Source organism: Astatotilapia calliptera, unplaced genomic scaffold, assembly GCF_900246225.1.
Source record: "Astatotilapia calliptera unplaced genomic scaffold, fAstCal1.2 U_scaffold_6, whole genome shotgun sequence".
NCBI lineage: Eukaryota > Metazoa > Chordata > Actinopteri > Cichliformes > Cichlidae > Astatotilapia > Astatotilapia calliptera.
In genome coordinates, this window is record NW_020535800.1 from 143,805 (window position 1) to 168,839 (window position 25,035).

Consider the following 25,035-nt stretch of genomic DNA (forward strand, 5'->3'; position numbering starts at 1 on the left):
TGGAAGTTCAGTTAACGTTAGAAATGTGTTTTGGAGTTTGTACGTGTTTTGTCTCTAGGGGCCACCGCATATATTTATATATAAAGGTATATAAATAAAACCACTTTTTTTACATTAGTTATTCCTTCTGTGCACAATTTTATATTATATATTATATATTGTTGTTAATAATAAATTAATTAAAGGAACAAAACAGCCTGTTGGGAGCCGAAAGATCCGGCTCTGTAAAAAAAAGATGGGGTCAGGAAGTCACTGATTGTCCATTTAGTAACCCTGATGTGTTTAGGGCAGGCTTGTACACATACACGCGATGTCACGATCCAGGTCTTTTGACCCAGCGTTTTGAGTTTTAGTTTATGTTTAAGCCCTTCAGGTTTTCTAAGTTCATTTTTTATCATGCCTAGGTTGTTCTAGTTCTTCGTTATTAGATTCCCCTTGTGTCTTCCGCCCATGTCAAGTCTCCCTTCCCCTTCATGTGTTTCATGTCTGCATCTTATGTTTCCTGTTTTATGTTGAAGAGGTCTGGTGTTCCTGTGTTCATCGTGTTTAGTTTTACTCTGCCACTGCTTTATCTCTAGGGGCCACCACATATATTTATATGTAAACATATAAATAAATCCACTTTGTTTTTTTACATTAGTAATTTCTTTTGTGCATGATTTTATGTTGTTGTTGATAATAAATTAATTAAAGCAACAAAACATTTTTTGATTGGCTGACATGGTAAACTCTAACACCAATGGGGAAGGAGGGTTTTTTCTTTTTCATTTTTTCACGCGCAAGCAGAGAGTGTTTGCTAGCGCTGTCTGTAGAAAACAACGTTTTTACCTTCTTCCTGCTGTAAACGCCGCTGTTTTATTCAGAAAAAAACATTATGTGTATTTTTTATCATAACTCTGGTTTTACGTGGCCCATCGACACAATTCAAGAACTGGTATGTAGTCTGAAGTCCGTTACTTTCGACCAACAAAACAACCTGAAGAGCCGGTTGGGAGCTGAAAGACCCGGCTCTTTTTAATGAGCCGAGCCGAAAGAGCCAGTTCTCCAAAAAGAGGCAGAAATCCCATCACTATCTTGTGGCTGTGTCGTCTTAAATTGGTCATGTGATTTTGACGTGTCGACGCTTCCATCGACCGCAGAGGGTTAAGATGGAAAATGATCCACGTTATAGTTTCCTGGTTTAATTTGTATGGTTCTGCTCTCCAGCAATAAAGCTGTGAATTTTGAGTTCATTCCTGCCTCTGTGAGTTTGCGATTGGGTCCTCATCCAGCCTGCACACAGCCGAATCATGACACGAGAGACACGAGAGTTCTTCTTTACTGATGTTTACTGTGCTTCTCTTAACGTACACAGGTACACTATGGAACTGGTAAATACAGGTGTACAAGGAAATTATATTTCAGCATTAAAACATATTGCAATATAAAATTCACAAAATATAAACAAACATACCACTTTGGCCTGCAAGTAGACAAACCGGTGTTTTTAGAACTTAGGACTTGTTATTTCTTCTTTGACATTCCCACGGCCAGACCGTCACTATGAGCAGCTTCTCTGACCTTACTTCCCAAAACAGGAAGTGACCTCTGCCCTTACCTTACACTTACAAAATTAACCGGTTATTTTCCATGTGTCAAATTAACTGTACACCAATCCGGTATGCAAATAGGAAAATGTTAACATACTCAACATAAAAATAAAACATTCAAAATAAAATGCGTTAATTACATTATCATTACAAGAGCTCCACCTAGTGGTCAAATACTAACATTTCACCAACTGTTACAATATCAACCAGCATGCTCGAGTACTCAATTCAATTCAATTTTATTTATATAGCACCAAATCACAACAACAGTTGCCTAAAGGTTCTTTATATTGTAAGGTAGACCCTACAATAATACATACAGGTAAAAACCCAACAATCAAATGATTATCAAATCATTCAGGCAGTCAGATTTAACAGACACAGTCACATCTGGGATGTTTTAAACAAACTTTTATTAAACGCAGGTCCTTCCTTTAATACATATATATGGGTCCTTTAAAGTCATTCACATGTTTGCAGAAGAATGAAAAGAGCAAAACTAATACTTAAAGTGGAACCTTTCTCCTCCATGATCACCACTGTCTAATGAAGATTCAGGAATAACTGATGATGCCTCAGCAGGCTCTGAAAGAGGAGCAGAGTGAAGGATGAAGGTCGTCCATCAGACCGAGTGTGTCCTCAGCTTCCTGTTCAGAGACAAACATCACTGATGTCAGCTGTTCACCTCTGACCTTTATTTAAATACTCCTGTATGCAGTGTTGGTCAAGTTACTTGAAAAAAGTAATCAGTAACTAATTACTGATTACTCCCCCAAAAAAGTAATCCCGTTACTTTACTGATTACTTATTTTCAAAAGTAATTAATTACTTAGTTACTTAGTTACTTAGTTACTTTTTAAAAACACGATTTACAACCTGAAGAGGTGATAAAGTGATAGATCTTTCAGCCCAATTCTACTTTTTCTACATAATCCATCATACAAAATGTAATCAAATGGAAAAGTCTCTTTTTAAAACTTGTTTTATTAGTTTTAATCTTTTAACTTTATGCATCAAGCAAAACATTTAATTATATGCAACATTCTCTGACTTGAATAAATTAGTTTAACATTTAAACCTATTTTCTACACATTCCAGCACATAAAATAAAATATTTTTTGTGTTTTCACTCAGTCTTTCAAATAGATGCAAGTAAAACACAGCAGAAAATAAATAAAGTCAAAGACTCAGCGGTCCTTTTGCTCTATTTTCACCTGTAAAGCAGGAGCAGGGTAGGCGGAGGGTTACCCTGGTGCAGGTGTGCTGCGGTCAGTTGAAGAATCCGCGCGAGTGTCTCTGTGAGTTTCCCATCACGTCGTAGCTACTCGGTGCTTGCTCGGAAGTTTAGGGGTTTTTTTCGCTGTAAAAAGAAGTTTTCTTCCCACGCACGATGGACGCTAATGTTTTTGTCACTTTTTATGGAATCAAACTCAAAGTAAGGTCAGTACTTCCACACTTTAAACGCTGCACGCTCATACTCTCTCCCGCACTCGATATATTATCCATTGTTGATCTGCACACAGCTGCTGTCACCAACGTCGCACTTGCTCACGTCACTGTCATGAGACATTCTCGCAAAAAAAATCACGGTTTTAGTAACGCAGTAACGCAGCGTTCCTACGGGAAAGTAACGGTAATCTAATTACTGATTTTGCAATAGTAATCCCTTACTTTACTCGTTACTTGAAAAAGTAATCAGATTACAGTAACGCGTTACAAGTAACGCGTTACTTGTAACGCGTTACTTGTAACGCGTTACTTGTAACGCGTTACTGCCCATCTCTGCCTGTATGTAAATGTTACCTGCTCTCACTGATGAGTACACAGCACATGGATCAGCTGACTGCTCTGTAACAAACATACACACACAGGATTAGAGTATCGCACACCTGTATGTGTGTTTCACATGTTTATATCTTCCAGGTTAGCTCAGTGGTGCTCCTCGCTCCACTTACAGGCCTCTGCAGAAATTACGGTGTACAACACACACATATACACACACACACACAGAGGGATTCGTGGATACACACACCTCTGAGTCAGTGCTGATTATTATGTATCCCAAAGTAAAAGCAGCTGCCCACGTAGACCGGCCTTCATGGTCTACGTGGGCCGGGTCCTCCGAAGACTGAGAAGGCCGGAAGTGCGAGGCTGTGAAATTGGACGGTCTAGCCTTCATATTTGCATCACCGCTGTCTTGGTGGAGTTTGATAAACTCAACCGTCTGCTCCTTACTATCTAAAATATAACAGGACACTGGCGTAAATTCTCTACCATCTCACACTTCTTTTTAATCAGTTTTCTGTTTGACGTTTATTCAGCTGTGTAAAACTATAACTTTAATCTCAGGCAAACCAATTTACTCAGGAACAAATAAAACACTGGAAAAAGTCAAATAATAACATTTTGAAGTTATCTAACTGACTTATTTATCATGTTTAAGCCTAACTTAAGCCTGACTTAAGCCTACCAATGACCTGTTTTAGGTCAAGCAGGTGTTGCTCAAAGGTTGGTGATGCAACAACAATATCATCTAGATACACCGCGCAGGACTTATAAATCAGGCCAGCTAGAACATTGTTCATAAGCTGCTGAAAAGTTGCAGGGGCGTTACACAGGCCAAAAGTAAGGACTCTGAACTGAAACAGGCCACAGTGCGTGATAAAAGCAGTCTTTGGTTTAGCTTCTTCAGCAATGGGGACCTGCCAGTAACCTCGAGCGAGGTCTAGTGTTGTGAGAATCTTCCCTCTCGACAAAGAGTCCAGTGATTCATCCACTCGTAGGAGTGGGTAAGAATCTATCACGGTCAGCTTTTTTTATTCGACGGAAGTCAACACAGAACCGTGGTTTGCTGGGGGTTTGTTCACAATCACCACGGGAGCTGCCCATAGTCCTGATGCAGGTTCGATGATGTTATCCTGTAGCATTTTTTGTACTTGCTCTTCTACAATTTGCTTTTTAGCTGGTGAGGTGCGGTATGGTGGCAAGTTAACAGGCTTTGCATCCCCAGTTACAATGACATGTTCTGACAGAGAAGTGCAACCAAGGTGGCCATCAAACAGGTCGCTGTAACTTTCTAACAACTCTAACAGTCTTTCTCTTTCCACAGAATCCAAGTTAGCTTCTGCAGCCTTGTCATGGACAGAGAGCTGCTGAGTGTCCTGCAGAGTCATTGTTCCACAATCAAAATCAGCTTCCACAAAGCCATTTTCACAGAGTTCATCATGACATGGGGGCTTATCATCCATAATTACAGTTCTTGTTGGGACATGTATTGTTAGTGAAGTGCGACTCATAAAGTCCATCCCAAGAACAAAGGGGGATGACAGGTCCTGCACTATCACAAACTGCTGATAGACTCGCTTGCCCATGAATCCAATGGTTAACCAGGTTATTCCTAATGGACTGCAGTTAGTGCCACTGGCCAGTCTTATGGGTGGAGAATCCCACGGATTCTTTAATGACTGATTTTGGTTTTTTTCAGGTAACAGGTCTGCATTTACTGCTGAAAGAGATGCACCTTTATCTAGTGTGGCATCCAGAGCTGCCCATTAAAGTTTACTTTAACTCTGAGAGGGGTGTTCCACGATGATTGCGAAGCTCCATCTTCAACGTGATTGAGCACAGGTGTCACACTTGGGTGTGACATAGGCAATGAGAGCTGACTTATTGGCTGGGGGGAGGGTTGCCCCTGTGAAACACTCTCCCCCCCTGAAGTTCCCCTGCCTCCTGCCAGCTGGTTTTGTCTCCCTGACAGGGTCAGTTCCATCTGGATCTGCAGGCTGAGCTACTGGATGGTGATCAGGAGGCAGCATTTGGGGAAGCTCCGGAGCCGACATGGGAGAATGTCGAGCTCCCTGAAAATCAGTGGAACAGTTAGTGTATGTGCGAGATGTAACACCAGGCATGGAACATTTAAAACAACTCCCTCAGCTCCGTTTTTCAGCTGAAATCGGGAAGGCTGTGAAAGGCTGGTGCCGAGAACAGAATGCAGCTCATGGGCACACAACACTAGGTCAATTACTGACCTTACAGGCATCCTGTACAGCGCTACTCTGTACTTCTCCACTGCATGTTTACAGATGAGCTTTGCTCCTGTTCAGATGGTGGGCTCCTCAGTCTCCTGAATTCACTGGGCATATGGGCAACAAACGTTGGCAGAGGCTCTTCGGGATGCTGGAAACGGTTCATGATGCCTTTCAAAATGTGCTCCTGGTTGTCAGCAGGCAAAAACATAGTCTTGAAAAGTTCACAAAACTTAGCGTAAGTCGATATATGAGGACCGAGCACACTAAACCACTTCCTTGGTTCCTTAGCTAGGAAGTGTGGTAGTTCTCTGAGGATTTGGGCATTTGCTCGGTCTAACGAGGTTTTTAAGCATTAACTGATTGTAGCCATTCTTCTGGGTGAAGACTGCCATCATTAGCGAACACAGTGGGCTCTAATTTAGCTTGGTGAAATGCTGCAGCAAGGACTCTGGTTGTATTATTTAGCTCCAGATAATCTGACTGGGATTGGGACAGGTCCCTGGTGGGCTGCGTGGGGCCAGGTGCCCGAGGAAAAGGGTGAGTAATCTGGGCAGCTGGTACTTTTGGGACTGGTCTTTTTTGTTGAGTCCACTGCTCCTCTGGAGGTCCAAAGACTCATGAAGGCACTGCTGAAGCATATCAACCTCTGCTTGTAGACTTTGCACTTTATGCCCAAGGTCAGCAGTACTATGTCTGGCAGTAAGTCGGTTTGGGTGTAACATAAAATCTATATCATCACACACGTCAGTCAAGTCAGGATGAGTAGGCATAATACACACTTATTAAGACCCAAATCTATATAAGGTAACAGTTGTGCTGAAATAAAATTTAGTTCTGATCACACAAAAATATCCAAAGCATGCGAATTCTTAATTTTAGCAGTAAATGTTTCATCTCGCTTTGAAACACGGAGGTAGAAGAAGTAAACACCCCAAACCAAAAATGTTTAGCTGCAAAATACATCTAAACTTATGAATAACTGTGTATGAGTATCACCTTTTCAAGTCAAATTCACTTAAAAACAGCTTCCTAATGAGAACTGTTAAGCCAGCGAGAATCAATAATGAATTAGTTTGAAATATACACTATAATAATGATCCAGTGATCCGCCCGACGTCTGCGTCTAGGCCAGCGTGGTCTGTTTCCATGAAGTATGGCAGACATCCACTTTGCCGCGATGTACCTTTTAATGTATAAATCATCAGCTGCTCAAAGAGACTGCACACTGAGGTCCAAGAGAAGATGTACCTTTTGTAATGTTGGGTTGTGTTCAGTGGTTGAGAGGAGGTGGTAGAGAACTTAGCAGGATAGTAGGAAGAACACACAATCACACTGGTACTGGGAATTCCACAGCGTATCCTTTAATGCACATTCTCTTCAACAACCATACAAGGCCCGGTTGAACGACTGCTGCTTATCAAACATGACACACAGTGTCACACACACACACGCCCAACAGAGGAGTGGAGGATGTGCTTTTGACTCTACTTAATCTGATTCTCAAACATCTAGAGAGCAAAGGGACTTTTGCAAGACTTCTTTTCATCTATCAATTTTTCTTCTGTTTTTAATACAATACAGCCCCATATTTTAATTCAAAGACTTTTAGCACAGTTTGAAATCAAGAACAATCTGGTGGGCTGGATTTTAGATTTTTTAACTGACAGGTCACAAAGAGTGAGAATAAATGGGGTTCTGTCTGACCCAGTCTTCTCCTCCACAGGTTCTCCCCAAGGGTGTGTTTATCACCCTTATTATCATTCAGAAAATAGAATAAGTGCAATCATATAAATAACTTGGGACCATAATCAATGAAAAACTGAACTTTGATGAGAATTGCAAATTGGTCTGTAAAAATTTGATTTGATTTATTTTGTTTAATTACTGAATATGTGTTTGTCAGGTTTTACCATGTCTGTGTTTGTGAAGCAATACCAGATGCTATCATTTTTCTGTAACGCAAATTTACCTTCAGCTATAAATAAAGTAACCTTAACCCTCACCCAACCAATCACAGCAGATGGCCCCGCCCCTCCCTGAGCCTGGTTCTACTGAAGGTTTCTTCCTGTTAGAAGGGAGTTTTTCCTTCCCACTATCGCCAAAGTGCTGCTCATAGGGGGTCATTTGATTGTTGGGTTTTTCTCTGTATGTATTATTGTAGGATCTACCTTACAATATAAAGCACCTTGAGGTGACTGCTGTTGTGATTTGGCGCTGTATAAATAAAACTTAATTTAATTGAGTGAGTGCCATGCTGTGTCAGTGTAGTGATTACTATGGTTACCTGTTCTCTTGCCAGCTTTTTTCTTGCTTTTGATGACCACGTGACCATAGTCAACATCCTCAGGACCTGAAGACAGAGAGATGGATGGAGTGACTGCAGACAGAGTTCAATCACAGCTGACTGACTGATACATCTACAACAGGCTGCTCTGTGTGGATTTTCAGTCCTCCAGGTCATGATTTGTTTTTAACATTTACAGTTTCCCCCTTTTTTTTTTTAAAGAGTTCAATTCTTTGATCAGGCTCAATTTAATTTTTGCAGTTGTGCAATATCTCCCTGAAAATCCTTCAGTTAATCCAAAAATTAATTCTGGGTCTTGTGTATACAGAGGATCGGAGATCAATGAACTGCCCAAGAAGCCTAAAAAGAATATAACTAGCAGCTTACTTAAGAAGACAATTGTATGTCTACGTGTGTTTGTACATGTGCATGTGTTTGTGAAAAACCCTCCATAACTGGCAGCTTTGCTCATTCCGTCCCCGTCTCCCCCTAGTGCGTATTTTTTAATTAGGTATTAATATTTCATCTTTTTTATCAAGTATGAATTCTGGTATTCGGTCGGAATTCATACAAACTGGAATTAATTACATGTTGGACCCATTAGGGATATTACTATTTGACCTACTTGTTTTTCAGACTGTGATCTGAATGGTAAATTTAAGCGTTAGGAGCAGCTCTGTTGGATTTTTAACTTTGAACAGAGTAATAATTAATGGAATGGTGATGATGATTATAAAAATAGCAGCTCCATGTCTCCATGTAAATTAAAGGGTCGCTTTCTTTTTAAATTCCTTAGATTATCATGACCTGGCTGACTGACAACCTACACAAACATCTTGGTAAAAATAGAGTGTGAAACTTCATAAATCAGCTTTTTCACTTGTTTTCACAGTGTGGTCTTTTTATCAATAAACATTTGTTTATTACCACCACCTTTAGGGTTTGTGAGCTACTCTCCTTCTTTTCTTCAACATGACAATTATCTGTATTATAATCATTTCTATAAAAAAATGCTGTTTTTATGGGGATTATATGACACATCTTTTGTGGTCACTACGATCTATGGTAATTAACAAAGATGAAGGAAAAAGAGGACGCTTGAACCCATGTTATGTCCATTTTCATAATAAGTGACAGCACAGACATCTGTTAATGAGAGAACATGTTTTGTGATGTGTAGCACCAGCAGAACGCTAAAGTTTCACTTCAATAATTCTGCTGGGAGAAAGATGTGTTCACACATGTTTTTTAACAGAAACATTTTAAAGCATGCTTAATCATTCAGGTAAGAAAATCCCAAAAGGTTGATTCTGTTCATCTGAACGTTTTCAGTGGGAGAAAAGTTTCATCACTCATCCAAGTGAGTTCTTCAGTCTCAGCTGACTGCAGGTTTCCCCAGTCTTATAAAGAGTACATTTGCATAATGACTGAAACTAGCACCACTGAATAAACAATGGACTGTGAGCTCAGTTTAGGATCATTAATATGCAAATTGTGAATGGCACTCATGGTCACTGATTGTGACAGAGAGTTGGGGAATGGCTGCAATCACAGCATTGTAAGATGGTGAATGTACTCTCAGTGGCAAGGGAACAGTATGAGGACAGCACAAGAGCACATGGGAGAAGGATGCAACACATAATGGCAATGCCCAGTGGCCAGACAGAATCTTGGACCTACACGCCATACAAGCAGCGCTACAAAACTGTTTCACAACCAGGTTTTGGAAAGTCTGACCACAACGCCATCTTACTCATTCTTCAGTATAACAAAACATACGTAGGGATGAGGTAGTCAGGTGAAACGCTGGTCTGTCTAATCAGAAGCTACGCTACACGACCCGCCCAATGACGTAGACTGGGACATGTTCAGGGCATGCACAGTCGACATCAACAAGTTTACGGAAGTAGCAGTAAGCTTCGTTAACATGCTAGCGGAGGGGATCATCCCCACTGCGAGAGTCGCGCTGTGCAGTGAACGCCAGGACTGCCACCTTCAACGCCCATCTTGCCATGGACTATGCACAATCATGGATTATAAAGCCAGGGACACTGCGCCAATCAACGCTGACTCTGCATTCACCAATGAGCTGAATGCGTTCTACGCCTGTTTCGAGGTTAGCCAGGCGGCTAATGCTAACTACTCCCTGACAACTGAGGACGGTGACATAATCAGCAAGGGACCAGCGATCAACATCGTGGAGCATGACGTCTGAGCGGCAATGAGGAGAGTGAGCACAAGGAAAGCACCGGGGCCAGATGGCATCACTGGTCATCTGCTGCGTTGCTGTGCTGACCAGCTAGCAGGTGTGCTCACTTCCTTTTTCAACGAGTCCCTGGCGAAGTCTGTGGTCCCCACATGCTTCAAGAGATCCACCATCATCCCTGTGCCCAAGCCTTCATGCCTGAAGGACTACCTGCCAGTTGCACTGACTTTGGTGATAATGAAGGTGTTCAAGCGGCTGTTGAAGAACATCATCTCCTCCCATTCCAAACACCACAGATCCGCTCCAGTTCACCTACTGACCCAACAGATCCACAGAGGATGCCATCACCCACGTCCTGCACACCACCCTCAGCCACGTGGACAAGAAACAGGGTAACTATGCGAGATTGCTGTTTGTTGATTACAGTTCAGCGTTTAACACAATAGTGCCCGGTAGACTGTTCACAAAGCTCAGGGATCTAGGATTCAACAGCAGTCTGTGTGCATGGGTGTTGGACTTCCTCACTGGTAGAACTCAGGTGGTGAGGGGGGTAGGTGCATCTCCGACAGCATCACCATCAACACGGGAGCACCACAGAGGTGTGTACTCTCACCACTGCTCTACTCCTTCTAAATTTCAGACTATGTGGCTACTCATGGCTCCAACACCATTGTGAAGTTTGCTGACGACATCTCCAACAACGATGAGGCAGCCAACATGGATGAACTGAAGAATCTGGCATTGTGATGCCAGGATAACCATCTCCAGCTGAACGTTGGCAAGACCAAGGAGGTGGTGGTGGACTTCAGAAGGAGTAAGCACAGAGACTACAAACCCATTATCATCAATGGAGCTCCAGTGGAGAGGGTGCAGTCCTTCAAGTTTCTTGGTGTCCACATCTCCTCTGACCTGACATGGGCTGCCCACATTCAGGTCCAGACCAAAAAGGCTAGGCAGCGCCTGTATCACCTACGACAACTGAGGAGGTTCAGGGTCTCTCAAGTGATCCTCAGGATTTTCTATACAGGCGCTGTGGAGAGCATCCTCACACAAAACATCACATCCTGGTATGGGAACAGCTGTGTTAAGGATGAAAAAGCTCTTCAGAGAGTGATCCGTATTGCAGAACGTGGCTGCAGGACTGCTCTCCCCTCCTACAGAACATTTACAGCAGGAGATGCTGGTCAAGAGCAGCTCAGATATTGAAGGACTTCAATCCGTCCCAGCAATAAACTGTTCCAGCTTCTGCATTCAGTACAGTGGTGTACTGACAGATCCAGGATCAGTCCAAATCATCAGCAGTTTGATCCATCGATTGAAGTGTCTTTGCGAAAATGTTGGACTGTTCCTTTATCAGTGTGTAACAGTGTGTGTGTGAGAGCCATGTAATGTCCATGTGTGCATGCTGACTGTGCTGCTCTGACCCCCCTCCTCCTTTCAGGGTGGAGCCTGCTGGAGTCCGATGGTTGAGACCAGGTCTGAGGAAGTGTAAGTGTGTTTTTAATGGGATTCATGAAAACAAAGCAGCACACATTCAACCATCTTAATCATTCACATCTCTGATGTCAGGAGTCATCATCAAAGGGTCAATCAATGAACAGATGATGGATCAATAACTGCAGCTGGATTGTGTTTGTTCTCTCCATCAGATTCCTGTCAACTCACAATCGACACAAACCCCCCCCAATCATCCATAAGTGATTGATTCTGGCTACACCACGGCACAAGGCACTTTAACACCTCGCTCACACAATGTACATTCTCAGATTTCAAACTGTAAATTTCCAGATTGTTTTATTTTATTTATATAATGTATGCAATTCACTGATTTACTGCACATAATGTTCTCTTTGTATATATTCACTAACGGTTTATAATACTCTCTCTCTTTTTGCACAGTCGGGTAGCGTATCAGGACACATTTCACTGCGTGTTGTACTTGTATAACTATGCACATGACAAATAAAGAATAAAGAATAAATAAAGAATCTTGAATGTTGGAGCATTAATGACATTATAGATTTTTTTTGGATGTTACTGGGTATAAGACCCACTGATGTGCCATTATATTTATGTGAATAAATGCATACTCTTGGTGCATTTGCTGGAAATGTACATTATTTAATCTCAGAGTTTCAAAAGATTTCTAAACAATGATACTGTAGCAGTTATTGACACGGACCGCCGGGGCAGACCGTGTGGAGTGAGTGGAGGACCCAAGAGCAAACAGAGGTGAGGACACAAAACCGGACTTAACAGAAAGCGAGCCTTTATTTAGGGCCGAAAACTTAAGGAACAAGGCAGCAAAGCAACTGAGGGAAAACCTGAACATAGACTGGGAAAACTATGGCTAAACAAAGTACAAACTAGGACTAGTTAAGGCTGGGAAACTATGACAAGGGGTAGGGGAGATAACACAGACGACGCGACGCAGACTACATGAAACACAGAGACTAAATACACATGAGGGATAATCAGGGGAAGTGGCCACACATGGGATCACAGCTGACACACATGAACCTAACGACAGGACAGGAGGGTGCAACTGAATACACTGACAATGAATACAGATTTACAAAGTAAAACAGGAAACATGGAAATTAGACATGACAAGAACTAAACATAACCACGCAGACAGGACTCATGACCCAGGGAAACTTAGTACAGGGGAGATGACATAACTGACAGCATGAACTTGACGGTACAAGACACACAGAAGGGCAAGGGAGACTTAATGCAAGGGGAATATATACAAATGGCTGGACTACCTTAGTGAACCTAAACAAACAATAAACATCAAAATAGGCTAAGCACAAAACACTGGGTCGCACGACCCAGGACCATGACACCACCCCCCCACCAAGGGCTGGCTCCAGACAGCCCTAAACCAAAAAAAAAAAACAGACCACCGAGCCCGGGCAGGCGGCGGGGGACCAGGACGGAGGGACCAGAACAAGAAAGAAAAACAGCCAACAGAAAACACTGGAGCACGTGACAATAGTCCAAACATAGTTCAGGGGGTCGGCCCGGAGGGCGGCAACACACCAGCCCACAGTTTATGAGTTCAGGCGGCCGACCCGGGGGTCGGCAACCCAACAGGCCACGCCATCTTCCATCAGGAGGCCGATCCGGAGCCCGCGGGCACAAGAGTTCAAGGGTCACACGGTCGGGGGCCGACCAGGCGGGCGCCACAGGTGACAGAGCCGGTCAGGAGGCCAGCCGTGCGGAAGGCAACGGCGGCGGCGAAGGGGCCGGACGGGCTCCTCGGGCCCTCCAGCGGAGACAGGCGGCCGGACGGGCTCCTCGGGCCCTCCAGCTGACGTGGCTTGAGGCCGGACGGGCTCCTCGGGCCCTCCAGCTGACATGGCTTGAGGCCGGACAGGCTCCTCGGGCCCTCCAGCTGGCATGACAGGAAGTGGTGCGGACGCTGCAGGGTGCCAGATAGGCACACCCGGGCATCCAGCAGCAGGCGCAGGACGAACAGTTAAGGAGGCCCCTGGCTGGACAGGGAGCTGAGCCGCTAACTGGACAGATGGCTGTAGTGGACATGGAGGGATTTGTGCCAGAGCCTGCACAAGTGGCTGAGCAAACCTCTGAGCGGGACACCGACCTGGCAGCTGAGCAGGTAGCCGGGCTGAAGCCTGTGGTGAAACAGACCGCTGGGACGTAACACCACGCTCTGAGAGGGCAGGTGAAGAACTGTCCTTAGTGCCCACAAACTCCAAACAGGTGTCAAGTACAACAACAAGAAGAGGGCTTTCAGAGGGGGCAACAAAGAGGAGGTGAGGAAGATCCAGGTGTTACTAAAGGACAAGATCAGACAGGCTAAGGACAATTACAGGAGGAAGCTGGAGTGGAAACTCCAGCAGAACAGCATGAGAGAGGTGTGGAGGGGCATGAAGACCATCACTGGATTCAGGCCAACCAACAGCAGGGGAGCTGAGGGAGGTGAGAATAGAGCCGACGAGTTGAATCTGTTTTTCAATAGATTCGACACCACAGTGTCTGCTCCCACCCCCACAACCTCACCTGCAGTCAGCCTGGAATCCAGAGCCACACCACTGTGCCAGCCTCTCTCTTCACATGTTGCCTCCTGTGAGATTCCTGACACCCCTCCCCCACCCATCACCTTCACTCAATACCAGGTTGAGATGCAAATGAGGAGACTTCACTCAGGTAAGTCTGCTGGACCAGACGGAGTGAGTCCCCTTGTCCTCAAGGCCTGTGCCCCCCAGCTGTGTGGAGTCTTTCATAAACTGTTTATGCTGAGTCTGAGTCTGCAGAGGGTCCCGGTGATGTGGAAGACATCATGCCTCGTCCCTGTACCAAAGACGCCACGTCCCAGTGGCCCCCAGGATTACAGGCCCGTGGCATTGACCTCCCACATCATGAAGACCCTGGAAAGGCTCATCCTGGACCAGCTGCGACCCATAGTAAGACCACATCTGGATCCCCTTCAGTTCGCTTATCAGCCTCGTCTCGGAACAGAGGACGCCATCATCTACCTGCTCAATCGTGTCTACACCCATCTGGACCAGCCGGCGAGCACTGTGAGGGTCATGTTTTTTGACTTTTCCAGTGCTTTCAACACCATCAGGCCGACCCTCCTGGGTGATAAGTTAGCAGCGATGCAGGTGGATGCTTCTCTGGTGTCCTGGATTGTTGATTACCTGACAGGAAGACCACAATATGTACGTCTCCCACAGTGTGTGTCTGACAAGGTGATTAGCAACACAGGGGCACCACAGGGGACTGTCCTCTCCCCCTTCCTCTTCACCCTCTACACCACAGACTTCAGCCACTGCACAGAGACCTGCCATCTTCAGAAGTTTTCTGATGACTCTGCGGTGGTTGGATGCATCAGCAGGGATGATGAGACAGAGTACCGGGCTGTGGTCGACTCCTTTGTCACGTGGTGTGAGCAGAATCATCTGCAGCTCAACGTGGCAAAGACCAAGGAACTGATCGTGGACTTCAGGAAGACCAGGAAACACTTGACCCCTGTTTCAATCCAGGGGGTCAGTGTTGACATTGTGGAGGACTATAAATACCTTGGAGTACACATTGACAATAAACTGGACTGGGCTAAAAACACCACAGCACTTTACAGGAAGGGCCAGAGTCGTCTCTATTTTTTGAGGCGACTGAGGTCCTTCAACATCTGCCAGAAAATGCTGAGGATTTTCTATGAGTCTGTTGTGGCCAGTGCGATCCTCTATGCTGTTGCATGCTGGGGGAGCAGGCTGAGGGTCGCAGATGCCAACAGACTTAATAAACTGATCCGTAAGGCCAGCAATGTTGTGGGGATGGAGCTGGACTCCCTCAAGGTGGTGTCGGAGAGGCGGATGCTGTCCAAGATAAAGACAATGTTGGATAACACCTCCCACCCACTCCATGACATGTTGGTCAGTCACAGGAGCTCGTTCAGTGAGAGACTGAGATTACCGAAAAGCACCACTGAACGACACAGGAAATCATTCCTGCCTGTGGCCATCTCCCTGTACAACGCATCCACTTAACACACTGTTTGCTGCTACAACTACACATGTTTCTTTTCCAAATATTTATTTATAAGTGACTTATGTATGTATGTATGTATATATATGTATATATTGTACTATTCTTAGTTAGCGTATTGTCTGTCTTGTCTTAATGTTGGTTTAAAATGGAGCACTGTAACAAAAAATAATTTCCCCCAGGGATCAATAAAGTATTCTGATTCTGATTCTGATTCTGAAGTAAGCGAACGCTTTTAACAGTCACCGTACCGGAGTTAGACCCAGAGGACACAATGACTCCTGAGCCAACGGTCTTGGGATCTTCAAACACAGAGTTCACTGTCTCAGGCTTAATGTGAGAAAACTCGGTCACATGGACGGCATTCACATGGCTGATAGTGGAAATATTGCCTAGGGGTACATTTCCAGTGTCAAGATCAGTAACACACACAATGTTATTCGTCATGTCACAGAAAGCCAAAGTAGACTGAACTGCAATCTCCGCCTTGGGAACATGAGCTTCATGGAGTGTGGCTGAGGGAGTAACACCTGAAACAGAACCCTGTCCTTTTAAGCCATTAATGTGGCTTCTGCTGTCCTTGGCTGCCCCCGCTGTGGAGCTAAACACGGTTTCTTCCGACTCATAACATGACTGCGACAGAGAGTCACTCATAAAAAAGGCCAGGTCAGCTAACACGGGTTGCTCAACACTCACAGCATCCAGAAAACAGTCCAGGTTACCCATAGACCTTCTATCATGGTCCATGACTGTTTCAGGCCGAGCATGTTCAGACACACAATGCACATTCTTAGCTAACGTGTCCCTGTACTCACTGTTCATCGGTTCGCCAACTAGAGTGGGTTCATGGTCACAGTTCTCAGGCGTGTTTAACAGGGAGTCAAAGGGCTCGGTTATACAAGCAACACAGGAAACAGTCTCTGGCCTCTCTAAATCATGAACATGGTACCAAATCTCCTTATCTGCTCCCTCAGAACAGTTAGGCACAGCCCTGTCATCCTTGCTACATGACATTGACAGGGTTTCTGTTGGCACTTGTACGGCCACATGAGGAGCTTCTACACCACAAGTCCTGGGAACCCCACTTAACGGTTCATGCTCTGTGTTGCTCGCATGTCCTGCAACAAGAATGCCCCCCGACTCATCATCACTGATAGAGTGGTGATTAACACCGGTAACACCTGGGAACGCTAAACAGTTATGTTGCGACACTCTGCAACCCTTGGGGGGCATCCCTTGCTGTTTAATTACAGCCTCGCTGCTCGTAGCATTACTGTTAGCTGGTCCATTTGCAGTCTCTGTAACCTTGTGTTAGGGAAAATATTATAAAACACTTCTTCAGTAAAGACTTCAGAGAAGAGAAACACAGACAGTTTTATTTGTTGCTTAGCAAGGGCAGCTCTGAGCTCTCGCACGAGAGTGAGGGCTCAGGGACTCGCGCTCAGAGACTGCCCCGGTCTTTATTTTATAGTTCCAATGTGTGTGTGTGTGTGTGTGTGTGTGTGTGTGTGTGTGCGCGTGTGTGTGTGTGTGTATATGTGTGTGTGTGTGTGTGTGTGTGTGTGTTGCTGATCAAAGGGTCATAAAGCACAAAAGGTACATCCTTGGTCAGGAGAAGGGTGACCCCCCCCCCCCCCTCACCCTGGATAACACAGTGAGGAAGTCCTGCAGTTCATCTAAATGTAAAGAAGCACTTAAACTAAAACAGACATAGCTACGTTAATCCTACCGTAAAACAATAAAACAAGGTACGAGCTCTTTCCCATGCTCCCAGGATGTGGGGGTGAACCAAGCCTGCTGAAAATCACACATCCTGTCACTACACAATTGATTATATGCCTCTAAGCATACATGGTTAAACATTTCCTAATACAAATAACTACATGCAGTATTCTACCATATGCAAACTTATATCACTAAAAGATTATACTGACTACTAAATACAATTTTCCATTGACACCTTGGCCGGTAAAACAGGCATTTGCCCGGACTCTGACTCTGTAACACGATCGTCTTTCTCATGGCTGAGCCCGCCAGGCAGCAGTTCAATAGTGGCCATAATCTCGCCCACGGAAAAGACACGTGGGGCAAAAGTACAGTCACTCACCTCCATTTCGGAAGGGGCACGAGATGAAACGAGACCCTCCCCAACCTCCAGCTGCCGCGCGGCGCCACGGTGACGTCGCCGTCGCCTCTTCCCTGAAGGCGACGCAGTGACGGAAGCTCCGGTTGCAGGGGAAGTGAAAGGGGGCAGGCCCTGGCAGCTCCGCGGGCCCCCAAGAGCCAGGCGCGTTCCCCGAAAGACTTGCTCATAGTCGGGGGTCAGCCACGGCTTCCACCGGAGCTTCTCCTCCAGCTCCGCGAGAACCACCTGCTCCCGTTCAGCAATGTCCTGGGCAGTGATTTGTGGGGACATCTCCTCAGAGCCGAAAATCACTGCTGACACGGACTCGGAGGCGGCTTCGGCCAGCGGTTCCGGCCCAGGCGACTGCTCTGACGACACCCCGGACTCTGGCTGCGCTGACGTGCGGCGGCGACGAGGGCGCCGCTTCCTCCTAGCAGCGGCTGTTGACACAACATTGATAGCTGTGACGGCTGGCTCCTCATCCTCCGACCACATCCGCGCCAGAAAGGAGGCTGGAGAAGCGAAGTCCGAACGAAACGGCGAGGGTGAGCGGCTCGTGTACGAAGGAATGGATGGTAGCGACCCCGGGCTGCGCCCGAGTCTCAGTGAGCCAACCTGAATCACCCCGGAGCCGCAAGATGGTGGAGGCGGTGATGGGGAAGTTAAGTGACAGTGGTGAACGGTGGTGACGCAGCGCTGGGCGCCTGCTCCCGAGGACTGGGTTGGAGGATGGTGCGGAGGTAATAAGAAATCAGGGGGGGTAGCGCCTCCTATAGCCAGGGGAACACGGTTACGCTCACCCGCAATAGGGCTTTGGAGTTGACGTCACGCCGCAATGCATTGTGGGAGCGCAGCTCCATTTTCGGGGTCAAAACAAACACACTGTGTTGGAACGACGACGACAAGAAACATGCTTAAAAGCAGCTCAAAAGAAAACGGACGGTATAGAGACCGATTGCGTCCAGAGTAGGGCTGGGTATCGTCACTGATTTCTAGAATCGATTCAATTCCGATTCACAAGGTCCCAAATCGATTCGATCCACGATTCGATTTAATTCGATTCGATTCGATTTAAATCTGGGAAATTTTGACAGTCAGAAGTATAATTCAGATCAGAACATTTACATATTTTTGTATCTATAAAAAGGAAGCTGACACTCGCAAGACTTTATCCAAGCTGTGAGCATCACAGCAGAGGCCTTTGTGTCAAAGTAGCTGAAGATAAAACACAGAAAAACATGAAGGTGATTTTCCTGGCCTGGGATTTTATAAAAATATTCTGCAGTACATCAAAAACGAAAGAAAACCATTAATTAATGAACATTACCTCTGACGTTACAGCGGTTTTATTAGACACACGGCTAAGCATTTTGCATTTTGAATAATTTTAAAAAGTTTAAATTTGTTCAGTATTGAACAGCAGAAATGAGGTTTTCTTTTCGGAAGAATGTAAAAGGGAAAAAAACAGCGGCCGACAGCCTGTAAGCAACAGTAGACTTGTGCGTAACAAGCAAGCGAATAATGAAGAAAGGGAAACTGTTCCTGAAGTATAGAGAGAGAGAGCTAGCTGCGCATCGCGATGGAAGCAAAACAGTAAAGGAGTGAATTCATGACGATGTTTATGTGAAGCGTTTGGATCTTCTTTTGCTGCTGGTTCGGTCAATATTGTTGGAGAGACATCAAACTAACAGCTTTAGAATCAGCGCATAAAGGGCGTGAACACAAAGCGCGGACCCGCCGACAGATCAGAATCAGCGAGCTGTCGGCTTTCAGCCCCGACCGTGAGAAAGGCGACATCTAACTGATTCTGATCCGCGGGTCGCACTGTGTGTTTAAGTCTATGTGCAGAATCCCTGTACCTGCTCTCATTTACTGTTTGGTGGTTCTTGAAATTTTGTGAGATGTCACCAGAGATTCTGGCATTTCGGACAAAATAAATTTATATTAAAAAATCGATTCAGGATTTTAATGAATCGATTTTACGTTATCCAAGCCAGAATCGATTTTAATCGATGAATCGATTATAAAAACCCACCCCTAGTCCAGAGGCGAAGCAGCGGTACTTGAAAAAAATAGAGTGCATCGCAAATCTGGACCCATATGAAATACGGCAGTGGAGTAAAGACCCAGACGACTTACCGCCACTGTCCTACCCCGATATCTTCACGTATCTTGTTTGTGGAGTAAGCGCTTACACAGCGAACCAGTTTCGTAATTACAAGTCACTGGAGGCGCACATCCAATTTACAAATGGCTGGGTGCAAGATTTGGCTATTTTCAAGCCGCCAAACTCTGAGTACGTCGTCAAAGTAAGTCAGCTGGAGTGCATCGAGTGAAATAGCCATTTTTCACCCCCCACCATAATTAATGTTATACATTTATCATTGAACTGCTAAAATATCGTTATCATATTATATGCCCGTAATTGTAAAGTACATGCAAATTAACACATTGATAATCGGGCAAATTATTAACTCCAATTTGTGTCCTTCCTGTCTCATTTCATTTATTGTCTTTACATCAACCAATCAAGTCACTCCATTCGATGTTTGATTGCAATTTCTATAACTTCCGAGACCACCAACTATGATATTATTCAGCTATAAAGTGTGATGTGAACATATTTAGAACTTACCGGAATGAAAATGTCTTGAGCACACCAGCTGATATCTGGAGACGTAACAGAACTTGATATCAGCTCGTCTCACGGCTGCTATCCAGGCTAGACGCCTTCGTTTGGTAATATCCGATACATGAGCTCCTTCATGTTGCTTCCAGGTTGGGAAAGCATAAAAAGACAATCCAAACTTATTCCCGTGCCGGTCGTAAAATCGAACATTGCAGCCGACAACACAGCAAGTACGAACCATGGCTATGCTTTTGCTCCTTACTTAGACCCCCAAAATGGCGGATCGGGCCAAAATCCTTTCCACGCCCACCCCCGTGACATCACGCTCCAAAGCCCTATACTTCAGTCTTTCATGGGTTCAGTGCTGTTAACTGTTTTTGAACAAACTTTATTTTCTGCATTTGTTAACAAGTATTAACAAACTGTATTAACATTTATGGATTAACACATCTGTATGTGTGTAAAGCATGCCCCCCCACCCCCCCCCCCCCCCCCCCCCCCCACAGCACATTAGTAAGACGGAACAAACAAAAACCCTTTTCCCGGAAAGGCAAATCAAACAAGGCAATCATGGGGTAATACTGCTGGGTCCAGAGGGTCAGAGATAATGACTCATTCTCAGCAATGTTACAGTTTAAAAACCAGACTAGAAATCCCTCCACACTCAGCAGTGTGACTGTCACTGCTGTTATTTCAGTGGGCTGAAGTTTGATCTGTGTTGTTTACCAAAGTGCAACAAAAGCTGTTTAACATGTTTCATTTTGAATTCTTACAGAAACATTGTGATTTTTGTCTTTTAAGCGTGTATAGCAGTCTGTGACATCACTGATGAATCCATCCGTTGTGTTTGAGCCTGTTATCACCCCACAAACGTTTGTTTAGTCTTTCCCGAGAAATAACGTCACAAACATGGCAGTCAGACATCCCACGCTGGCTACAGGGAGTTACACCTACTGTAGCTCCCTGTGATTTTAGAAAATGTCAGTAGTTACACACTACAGTGGGATATCCCAGCACTGGTGTTAAGACAAACATGGACACATACAGAACAGAAATAATATTTTGTAACAGCCGAATTAAACTCTGAGCTGATTTAGAAACATCACCTCGGAGCACTGTATGTTACTGTAATGTTTTACACTGAATGACAAACTTTACTGTTGTCTATAGTTTAGTGTTCAGTGCTGAAAGCAGGAATGGGATTTTGCAAATGTGTAAGTGATTGACTTTGTGGAGATCAGAGTACATGAGTGCGTTTCAAACACGTGGCTGTTATGTGGGTGGGGACGATCAGGCGATATTTAGCCGAAGCTGACACTGAGAACGATCACAACCAGTCATGGACCGTCTCTGGATCCTGAGCTGCACTCTGTGTGTCCTCCTGAGCTGGATACGTGTGGATCAAGCGGTGGCTGAACCGTGAGTTTGTCTTCAGCGTGTTTTTGTCTGTGTGAGTTGTTCACTGCAGTAACTGCTGTATGTGTGATGCTGTATGCAGCCAGTACCTGGTGGCCATTCCTGCAGTTATTGAAGCTGGAGCTGAGGCCAAATTCTGTGCAACTCTCCGACAGCCCAGTGGGACTCTGGTCATGACTGTCACTTTGATGTCCCGAGAGAAGAACACAACCTTATTCACGCATACGTCAAATGAGGCCTTTCAAACCTGTGTTCAGTTTGAGGTTGGACACCAGCACTTTCACACACAAAATGCGTTTGTTAGTTGTTATCGTAAGCATTATAGGCTTTAATGACTATCTAAATATCCCACTGTCTCAGGCTCCTTTGGTACAAAAGGAGGTGCAACATTTTCAGGTGGAGGTACGAGGAGACACATTTTACTCCAAACAAGTCAGAAAAGTGATGATCCAAGCGTCTGATCCCGTCACATTCATCCAAACAGACAAACCCATCTACCTCCCTGGACAAAAAGGTAACAATGTGCTGTTATGTTATATAAGACATGTAGTTCATTCAAATTCCAACATCATGAGCCAGCTGCTCCACCATCTCCAATTTGTGTAACAAGTTTTATGGTCCAAAATTTGGACACACATACAGTTATTGATGTGAAATGTTTGCTTCATATAGCAAAAGTTTTTCAAGATATTTAATATAATATTTAATTCGGTCGATCGACCAGGATTTTCGGTCGCACTTTGAAATCCGACTCCATCTTTGAATATAACTATTTTAAAAATTCACAGTAATGCAAAATAAAACATGCAGAATACTCAGAGTGCACAGCTCCCCCCAAAGGACAAAGGCCATATTATATTTTCTATTTTGAGACCTGCTGCTGTGATGGAGAATTAGACAGTAATTGAGCTTAACTTTGAAATAAACTAAGAGGCATTACTCAGACATGATTTTTTTTTGTACCATCTGTCCCCGATTACAGAGTCAAATTCATTTTATGTGAAAGTTTAATGGTTTTATCTTTAATAGTTTTATTGTTCAAAATTAAATTATGTTCAAACATGGAATTCAAAGCACCAAAAATCATGAGGGAAGTATATGGAGGGCCATGGGTGCCAAAATGTATGAAACACATAATTAGAAAATATATTAAATGTCTCGTTAAATAAAATATAAATTAGTGATATCATTTAAATTTAAATAAATTCTATATATATAAAATACACATTAATCAAATATCAGTAATTTCATTTAAAAAATGTAAAAAAGTATTGAATGATCTGAAAAGGTTTCTTTTCATCTGGATGTTTTCAGTGGGGAAACCCTGAACCAGTGACTTTGTTTTGTTCCAGCCAGGGTGCGATACCAGAGCTCTGCTTTGCACTTCTTCCATGTAGCGAACGGCAGATTGTTCCTTCAGTGGGCTGTTTCAGTCATTATGCAAATGTACTGTTTATAAGATTGAAACCTGCAGTCAGCTGAGACTGAAGACGTCACCTGGATCAGTGACGCAACGTTTCTCCACTGAAAACGTCCAGATGAACAGAATCAACTTTTGGAGATTTACTTACCTGGACAATTGAGCGTACACCAACACATATTTAGGTTTTTATTTCTGATTTCCAGTTTCCAGCACATATTTAATGATCTTTTTATATATTCAATTCATTTTTTCTCATTTTGATTATTTACAAGGATATTTAATTATTTCACTGTCCAATTATTGGTTTTCAATTTAATTAATTATTTTGTGTTTCCTCTTCTTCGGTGTTCATTAATCAGTTTTATCTGTCACCCATCAAACTCAGGGACACAGACAATTTAATGCTTTGCCCGGATGTCTGTTTATTTATTGTGCCCTGCTTAATGCACACAGCCATTCGGACCTGATGGAGCTACACCATAAGCAATATTTTAAAATACTTGCCGTGTCACCAAATATGATTTTATTATTTTTATGTAGTGCAACCTTCAAGCATTTGGTCATAACCACCAATTCATATCAGTCCCTTATCTGAGATCTGTATTGACTTGCTGTGTAGGGTAAAAATCAGATGTTGTGTCCGTTGATAAGCTGCAGTGACAGATCACGATGCACTGCAGCACAGCAACCATGAAATATTTCATTAAAAATTGAAACTCAAAATACATAATTTATTAATAATAAAATTGTTTAGATATTTAATTAATTATTTCAATTTTAATTAGTTAATGGACCTCTGTTTTAAAGTACAAAGAGAGAAACAGAGGTAACCTCTCAATTCTTCTCAAAGTGAATTTCAGAGTCGTTGCGATGGATAATAAAATGCGACCTGCCAATCAGCTGGTGAGTTTTTGAACAGTATTATTAATAATGCTGTTTGCAATTTGGATGCAGTGATTTACACAACAGTTTCTTAACTCCACCTGTCTTTCTTCCTTTTTCTTTCAGTATGATGTCATTGAACTTCAGGTAAGAGGGCGCCTCTAGAAAAGGCTTTTCCTTCTCTTGCAAATGCATCAACACAACACTGAACACATGCAGTCAGACAGACTTGAAGGTTCCCTGCTCACTGCTTGCATACACACTGCTTCTGCAGTATTACTCCAAGTTACTGACAGTGCAAGCTTTAAAAACTGGACAAAGTGGGTTGCATGTATGTAATACACACCGTACAGGGGTCTGTTCTGTCACTTGATGCCCCACATGTGAAAATAAAATGACAGTGATTAAATCAAATTAATAATTTTGATTTAATTACTGCACAAACACAGCCACAGCTTCCCTGTCATTACAGCTTAGGTTTCTTTATATCACTTAGTTTTTAAACATTTATAAACAAGTGCTTCACATCTAGAAGAGGACAAAGCTGGCTACAGATGAAGACAGGACATCTTTATGTCCCCCTAAATTTATATTGTCCCGTTTTAGCTCTAATGTTGTTGAAAAGGAAAATAAAGAATCTAGTTGGTACTGTACTTACACCTGTGTAGTAGCTGTCACTGCCACTTGATTTAACAGGATCCTCATAGTAACAGGATTGGACAGTGGCTAAATGAAACATCCAATAGCAGAATACTGCAGCTTTCTTACTCCTTGGACGCTGAGGCCCCTGAGGGACCGTACCAGATCATTGTGTCAATGGGTGAGAGGAAAATATCTCACAACTTCAAAGTGGAGAAATATGGTAAGTCAGTCTTATTTATTCTTAAATTCTTTGTTGTAATGGAGTGCAAATGCTGACATTCATATTTCCCCCAG

The 25,035-nt window shown here is 43.9% G+C and overlaps 1 pseudogene; it reads left to right on the top strand.

The window, feature by feature from the left end:
- Positions 1-21,679: 21,679 nt before the first annotated feature.
- Positions 21,680-25,035, top strand: part of LOC113018324 (alpha-2-macroglobulin-like) — a 43,204-nt pseudogene continuing 39,848 nt past the window's right edge.